General features: G+C 47.9%; 1 protein-coding gene across 1 annotated transcript in view; it reads left to right on the top strand.

Moving 5' to 3' along the window:
- The first annotated feature begins 7,453 nt into the window (after nt 1-7,453).
- The window catches only part of LZTS1 (leucine zipper tumor suppressor 1), a 67,122-nt gene continuing 66,434 nt past the window's right edge, over nt 7,454-8,141 (top strand). Inside the window, exon 1 of the mRNA XM_019966288.2 lies at nt 7,454-7,708. The gene's annotated coding sequence lies outside the window, so the exon portion shown is untranslated. The remainder of the gene's footprint in view (nt 7,709-8,141) is intronic.

Raw genomic sequence — 8,141 nt, 5'->3', positions numbered from 1 at the left:
AAGCAAACTGAGGCTCTCTCACAGGAAAAGTTAGTTCAAGATCACCAAGAGCCTCTTCTTGCCAAAGTGCTCAAGTGGCACCTGCAGCTGTCCTTTTTTGCTGCTCCCAGTGACTGAAGCGACTTAGCAGCAGCAGCAGCCACCTTAGGTAAAAGAGTCAGAAAATGCCAGGAGCAACCTCAGAGATCACCTGGTACAGCCACCCACCACCTTCCCTTCTCTGCCCCTTTTCTGCCCTCTATTTTTGGAGCTGGTGAGATGGAGGCCTTCTCAATCATTCTGGGAATGAAAGCAAAAGAAATGGTCAGCATGGAGCAAATACAGTGAGTCAGGGAATAAAGGCAAAATACAGGGTGAACACCTAGAGAATTCGATACACAAAGTAAAGTCAGTGAAGTTAGTCCCAGAAGATGGGAGGGAAGAATGGCAATGCTACTTGAGGAGTGGAGTGACCTGGAGGATTCAGTTAGAAACCCAGGCAGGGGGCTTCCCTGGTGGTCCAGTGGCTAAAACTCCATCTTCCAATGCAGGGGCCTGGGTTTGATCCCTGGTTGAGGAACTAAGATCCCACATGCCACAGGGCAGCTAAGTGCCACAACTAGAGAAGCCCACATGCCACAATGAAAAACCCACACACAACAGTAAATGAAGATCCAGTACATACATCCCCCCCTCTGAAAAAAAAAAGAAAGCCAGGCAGGCCAGCGGGAGCTCAAGTCCAGGGCAGGTCCCAGGCGACCAGTCTTGATGTCACCAACTCTTAGGGGACAGCATCAGCCTTTCAGTCTAGGGCTCCCTGAACTGCTTCTTCAGAAAGAGCTGAGTAAATGTGTAAATTCTGTTTCAGCACAAAGGGTCTCAAAAGCCTCTCTGCTATTTTTTTTTTTCCTCCCCCCTGGGCACGGGAAATGAGCCTGCCAACATGCTCCATAGGGGAACTAAATGATTACCCAGAAGTCACGGTCTCATATGCTCTATTTGCTTAAATGAGTTGAGGGCTACAAGCAAATGTGGGCTTGATGGGGCCCATTTACCCAAGGCCTCTCTCAGTACTGACAAAGGTCATGCCAGCTTCTTTGTCTGCCTGTCGTTCCTCAGCCCTGGGGAGGAATCAGCCCAAAGCCAATTAGTCCATTAGTCACCATCCATGGGCAGCAGCAGACTGAGGGTTACGAGAGAGATAGAGAAGTAAGAGGTGGTCGCTGACCTCGGTTAGTCATTAACTATTTGTGGAAGGCCCTCTCATGGACCAAGCATGGAGCTGGCCACTGAAAAATCTAGTAGGAAAATAAGGTGCATTCACCTAAAACAAGAAAGCGCAAGTCACAAAGTGTGCAAGAAGGAAAGAAGAGCAGGACACGGACATGACACATTTGCTAGGACTTCCAATCATGGAGTGGGAGTAGGGGATACAGGAGGGCGGGGTCAGGGCTTGGGGAGGGCCTTGAAAGATACTTCCTTCCATTCTGCCCTGAAGGAAGGCAAGGGCATGGTGGTGGCCTTGATGGAGGTGGGGAAGTTGTGTGGAAGTAAAAAGACATATCGGGAGGAGGGAGGAAAAGGAATGCATAGGTGAGAAAGAGGCATACGGCAGAGATGCTAAGAAAGAAGTTTAATCCTGATGGTGGAGGGCTTCCTTGGTGGCTCTGTGGTACATAATCCACCTGCAATGCAGGAGACCCAGATTCAATCCCTGGGTTGGGAAGATCCCCTGGAGAAGGAAATGGCTACCCACTCCAGGACTCTTGCTTGGAAGATCCCATGGACAGAGGAGCCTGGCAGGCTACAGTCCAAGAGGTGGCAAAGAGTTGGACACTACTGAGTGACTAACACCTTCACTTTCACTTACACTTTGGGGCAAATTACTTAGCTGCAGTTTCTTCACTTGGAAAATAGAAATAATAATGATTTCTATAACTAAGTAAGATAATGTAGATAAAATGCCCAGCAAAGTAGAGGGATGAAATAGACAAGCAATGATTGTCAATTCTCGCCACAGGTTCCCCCTTCTCACTTGAAGACAAGAGATACAGGTATGTCCCAATATCTATTCCACTTCCAATCCCTTGGTAAAAGCCAATCAAAATAATCTCACTGGATTTGCCAATGCCTGCTTGCTGATGTGGCTAAGCTTGTTCAGTGTCAGCAGGAAAGATTTTTCTCACCTTTCAGGAAAGGTTTTCTTGATCCTAGGAAAGAGATTCAGAAACAAAAGTACTTTAATCCTCAGACCATTGCTGGATTTTGGGTGTACCAATGGGACAGAAAGATCCAGCCTATAGTCCTAAACAATCATTGTGAGGGCAAAGCACTTACTCTGAAGATACCAAACCAGGAAATGGAGACCTGTTCTCTGATGATATTGTGAATCCACAGTATGCACTAACCTGGGAGCTGATCTCTTCACTTATTCATTCATGAGTGGTTTTCTTCCTTTTGTTTAACCCAGTTTGATTCAAGCTTTCCTAATACTATAAATAGAAACAAAATGGAAACATCTGCCTGCTTCAGACTTTTAGATAAACTAGTCCAAACCCTGGAAGAGACAGATTCCCTAACAAGTGATATAGCCCAGAACCTTTCAAAGCAAGGATGCTGAATGAGAAATAACCAACCACCTCCTATTGAAAATGGTGTTGGGATACGAGGAATCAAGTCAGAATATTTTCTTCTCAGTTTTTCCATAATCTAGTTTAACCTTGCATTTACATTGAAGCTTTTGCTAAACAGTTATCTTGTGAGTTTTGGTGGCTGGTGGCTGGAAAAAACCTCTTCACACTAAAGCTAGTTAGTGCCATTTGAGCAAGCTTTGCCGGTGGCTCCGCGGTAAAGAATCCTGCAATGTTAGAGCTGTGGATTTGAACCCTGGGTCAGTAAGATCCCCTGTAGGAGGGCATGGCAACCCACTCCAGTATTCTTTCTTGGAGAATCCTGTGGACAGAGGAGACTTGCAGGCTACAGTCATAGGGTAACAAAAAGTTGGACACAACTGAAGCAACTTAAAATGCATGATCACCATTTGAACCCTTTGCTTTAGCTAAGGTGACTGCTTTACTATTCTCTGCTCAGGGGAAGGCTGCCTACCTGTGGTCTCCACTGCCCAAACCAAAGCACATCAGGCACTGGATCAGTCACACGGTTGCTGAGGTAGGCACAGGAGCCATGCCTTAGACCCTGGCGTCCCAGTGAAACTGGGCCAATTTCTTATCTTGCTCTTTGACTCAGTTTTCCTTTAGATGAAAGAATGGGGTGGACATATTTCCTAAGGTGACTTGAACATCTTACTGGAGATGAGTCATCCCAGGATAGGAATTCTGAGGTCAGCACGTTCTCCCCAGGGCCTGGAGGTGTGTTTGTTCCCTCCACAACTTCCCTGGTCTCCTGAATGGGAATATAGGTTAAGAATTCAGAGTAATAATATAATAATGTCAGATAATAATGTCACCGATGATAATGGTGGTGATAACAATAATGCTAAACAACTTCTGGAAGTTGTGTAGTACTTTCTAGGAGAGGAGAAAGACTATTTGCATTTTATCTAACTTGTTTTCTTAACAGGTAGAGAAGTCAAGGGAAGAGATGGCCCTCTCAAAGCACAGGAGTTTAGTGATATCCAGAGATAAGAGATGTAAGGTGCCCAGAGATGTACAAGAAATGTAAATTCTGGTTCTAAGAGCTTCACATCCTGGAGGGAGACAGGACATTGGTTGGGCATCTTCTAAGATCAGGAGGCATTGGCTTTGCCTGAAGGAAAATCAACCTACCCCCACTTCCCTAGGCTAGCTGGAAGATAGATGGAGTAGTGGAAGCCTGTTGATCCGTTAAAGCTTTTCTCAATGCTCTGCTGCATGCTAACTCACTTCAGTCTTATCCAACTCTTTGCAACCTCATGGACTGTAGCCTGCCAGGCTCCTCTGTCCATGGAATTCTCCAGGCAAGAATACTGGAGTGGGTTGCTATGCCCTTCTCTAGGGGATCTTCCCAACCCAGAGATCGAACCCATGTCTCTTATGTCTCCTGCACTGACAGGTGAGTTCTTTACCACTAGCGCCACATGCTCTAGCATAATAATATTTTCTCACCTGCTTTCAGAGATTACCCAGCCTCAGTTAAATACAGTCATCCTTTCTTACCTCCCAACACAAAGCCCTGAATTTTTAGACTCAAAATAACGTTAAACTGTTATTTAACATTTTTTACTTTTCTTACCACTTTGATTTCATATTTTCATATTTTGGTTTTCATATTTGCATCAGTGCCACAGACAGGGCAAATATTACTAGGCCCATTTTACTGATGAGCAAACTGAGTCTCAATACGGTGACTACAAGGTTACAAGTTTGAAAAAGTGGGAATAGATGTGAATCTTTTGTATACGAGTTCATTCCTCTCTCTGCAACATCATCCTGCCTTCCACCATATAATTTATTTAAGTACTCTTTGAGTGCTTGCTACATACTAACAATATGCTGGGGATTCAATGTCAAATAAGAAAGATGTTGGGCTTTGAATAAGAAACTCACAGGAGAGTTGAAGACAAACAAGAAGTCAGGCGGTTATTTAAATTGTGATAGGAGAAAGTACATTGAAAAAAGCAGAGGTGCTTCTAGCTCAGACCAGCTGTCGGGTTACTGGGCCATGGGCTTGGTCCTCCGTGGCCAGTCTGAGGTCCTAGAGCTGAGTAACAGAATAAGTAACAGAATAAGCTAGAACAGTAAGCCATTTGAGCCTCAGATAATGAGTTGATGAGGATGGCAGGGAATATTTTATAAGAGCATAGTTCGTGACCCAGTTTTCTAGACTCACCTCAAGCAAGGGAGAGCCTGAGAGAGGCAGGGGGATAGCCAGGACCTAGAAGGATGACACGCCGTCACTAGACAACAGGAGAGGAGCCACAGTGAGACTCCCACCAGAGGTCTCGGAGGCAGACACACCCAGGCATTGCATTTCCATACCCAACAGCTGAATCAGGAAGCTAATTATGGCCTCGAACTTCAGGAGACCACATTCCTGAGGCTTTTTTGACCACACACATGCACACACACTGTACCATCATGGCTCTCCTCTCTCATCCTTCATCCTTACTCTGCCCCCTTTCTCCATACACCCCACTTTATCTCTGAAGCTTCCCTGCACAGGGTGTTTCTATTCTTCCATACTGTTTCTGGCTTTCACCTCTCACACACATCACTGCTCTGCCCAGACCCTTTGCCTAACTCAGTCCTTCTAAGTGGGCTGTACATCAAACCCTAGAATGCATTTTAGGTCTTAAATTTTGACAAATAGAGAATGACTTTTCCAATGAGGGATGAGTACATACAAAGGTGGGTAGGAAGTATTGTCTGAGAAAGCTGAGTAACCCGTCTTGGGGTTGACACAAAGAAATTGCAGTATTACTTATAATAGCTGTTCTGTATATGTACTTTCATGGCAGCTATTATAAACAATGCTACAATTTCTCTGTGTCAACCCCAAGATTTATAATTGCTGCCATGTATATGCACTTTCAGGGCTTCCCAGATGGCGCTAGTGGTAAAGAACCCCCTTGCCAATGCAGGAGACATAAGAGATGTGGGTTCAATCCCTGAGTCAGGAAGATCCCCTGAAGAAGAGAATGGCAACCTGTTCAAGTATTCTTGCCTGGAGAATTCCATGGACAGAGGAGCCTGGTAGGCTACAGTCCATAGGGTTGCAAAGAGTCAGACACGACTGAAGCGACTTAGCATGCACACATATGTGCTTTCCACGCGTTTGCATGTGTGCTAAGTGACTCTCATCAGGAAGTTTCCATGAGCCTTTTATCCTTATCAGAGGGCAGACAGAATGAAAACCACAATCACGAAAACTAATCAAACTGAGCACATGGACCACAGCCTTGTCTAACTCAATGAAACTATGAGCCATGCTGTGTAGGGCCACCCAAGACGGACGGATCAAAATGGAGAGTTCTGACAAAATGTGGTCCACTGGAGAAGACAATGGCAAACCACTTCAGTATTCTTGCCTTGAGAACCTCATGACAGTATGAAAAGAATACTGGGGCGGGTTGCCATTTCCTCCTCAGGGGATCTTCTGAACCCAGGGATCAAACCCACGTTTCTTATGTCTCCTGCATTGGCAGGTGTATTCTTTACCACTAGTACCACCTGGGAAGCCCATACCTACCACATACTGGGATTTTTATTAAATCCTCACAACAAATCCATAAAGAAGTCATTCATTCATTCAACAATTATTTACTGAGTGCCTACTATGTATCAAGTTCTGAGTGTTGGGGATATATGTGAACAAAAGGAATCAAGTTGTTCATTCATGAATAAAAAAGAAAGTCCCTGCTCTCAGGGAGTTTACATTCTGGGAATTGTTATCCCAATTTTATAAAGGAAGGAACTGGGATATAAAGAATTTAAGGCAGTGACTCAGGGTCATAGAGTTGATAAGTAGCAGAGCTTGTCTGACTGACCCCTTAAACCTCATGCCTCGCTGTCTCCCAGGAAGCCAAGGATTGAAAGATGGAGTCTTTAGGATCAAGAACTGGAGACAGTGAGGATCCTCTACAGGGTTTCAGGTGGAGAAATGGCAGAAACAATATGGTGTGGTTCCCTTCAGGCCATCTTCCCTCATCATTCTACTTATAATCAGAAGCCAGGCACTTCAATCTCCCCACCCCCACCCCCGCTCCCGCCCTCGACACTCCCTGGGCAGGGTCATGCCTGGTTTTAATGAATTAGATTCCACGCATCTTCAGGACCCCAGCCTCATCCAACCCTTGGAAACCCAATAAACTGGCCCTTTGTCCAACCAAATCTTGTAAACTTGGGTCCTCTCCTACCTCAAATGCTAGAAGTTGGAAGTGGGTGGTGGAGAAAATGATAGTGTTAGAAAGGTACTGGGTAAGATTACTAGCTATAAACAGTCCTCAACTTTCACCTGAAACTTTTCGGAGTGGGAGTGCCAGTGGTCTAGGCTCCAACCTGCAATCCTGGCGAGCCAATGCCTCTTACCAGGCTGCTGGTGCCTTCTTTGAACCTAGAAATCCAGGGGACTGAAGTGGGGAGATGGTGCTGGGGAAAATGAAACATTGTAAGAAGAAGGCTGTGAAAAGAAGGGGGAAATAAGAAAAAGACAAAAAAGGAATGGGGGAAGAAAAAGAGGGGGGAGAAAAAGATCGAGCAGACGGGGCTACCCGGAGGGATCTGCTGAAAGTGAGATCGAAGAGTTGGGGGAGTCGGGACCCCGCGCGGTAGGCGGATGCAGGCGAGCGGGAGGTGGAGGGCAACCCCAGCTGTCAGTTGGGAACAAAGGCCGCCGAGCCGCTGGGAAGAGCCGCCGGCAGCCCTAGCCAACGAGCGGCGCCGGCGCCGGCCCCGCCCCGCCCCGCCCCGCCCCGCCCCGGCCAATGAGCGGCCCCAACCCCGCCCCGGTCCGCCCGCCCCGCCCTGCCCTCCCGCCTGCCCGAGGCTCCCGGACCCGCGCTGGGGCCGGCGCTCAGGGAGCCAGCGAGCGGGCAGGCGGCCGGGCGGCGCCGGGCGGGAGGCGAGGTAGAAAGTTTCTCTGCTCGCCTCATCTAGCGAGCCGGAGCCGAGAGCAATCTCGGGACCCGCCCGGCCAGCGCGAGAAGAGAGACGGGAGCACATCGCCAAACACACTGGAAAAGAAAAGAAAAGAAAAAAACCTGAAGTCAGCCCCAGGAGCAGGGACAGATAAGGTGAGGTGGACAGGGGTCTCGCTCAGTTCCCAAGGAGGGAGCCGGGCTCCCGGGAAACTGCGCTCCCCGCGGCGTGCCAGCGCGTCAGTGGGTCTTTGTCTGTCTGTGCCGGCGTCTGTCCAGGTGTCTTTGTCTCCGCATGTAACTGTCAGGGTCTCCCCTCTGCCCGGGCTCGTGCGGCGAGTCTGGTCCCCGCCTGGAAGAAAGGAGGGTGCGCCCGTCCTTCCGGCTTTGTCTCCTACAGACCGGGTTTATCTACTCCCCGTCCCGAGTCTGATCTACGAGGGCAGAGTTGTTGGGTGACACTGAAGTCCAGAAATGAGGAAGCGGGAGATGTGCAGGCAGGGTCTGACAGCCGCGGCCGGGCCACTGAACTTTGCTGTCTGGAACTTTGGAGACGGGCTGTGTGTGTCTGCACTGGTGGCGGGGACAC

This window comes from Bos indicus, chromosome 8, assembly GCF_029378745.1.
Source record: "Bos indicus isolate NIAB-ARS_2022 breed Sahiwal x Tharparkar chromosome 8, NIAB-ARS_B.indTharparkar_mat_pri_1.0, whole genome shotgun sequence".
NCBI lineage: Eukaryota > Metazoa > Chordata > Mammalia > Artiodactyla > Bovidae > Bos > Bos indicus.
Note: the sequence above shows the minus strand (reverse complement) of the source record. Positions and strands in the feature narration are given on the sequence as shown.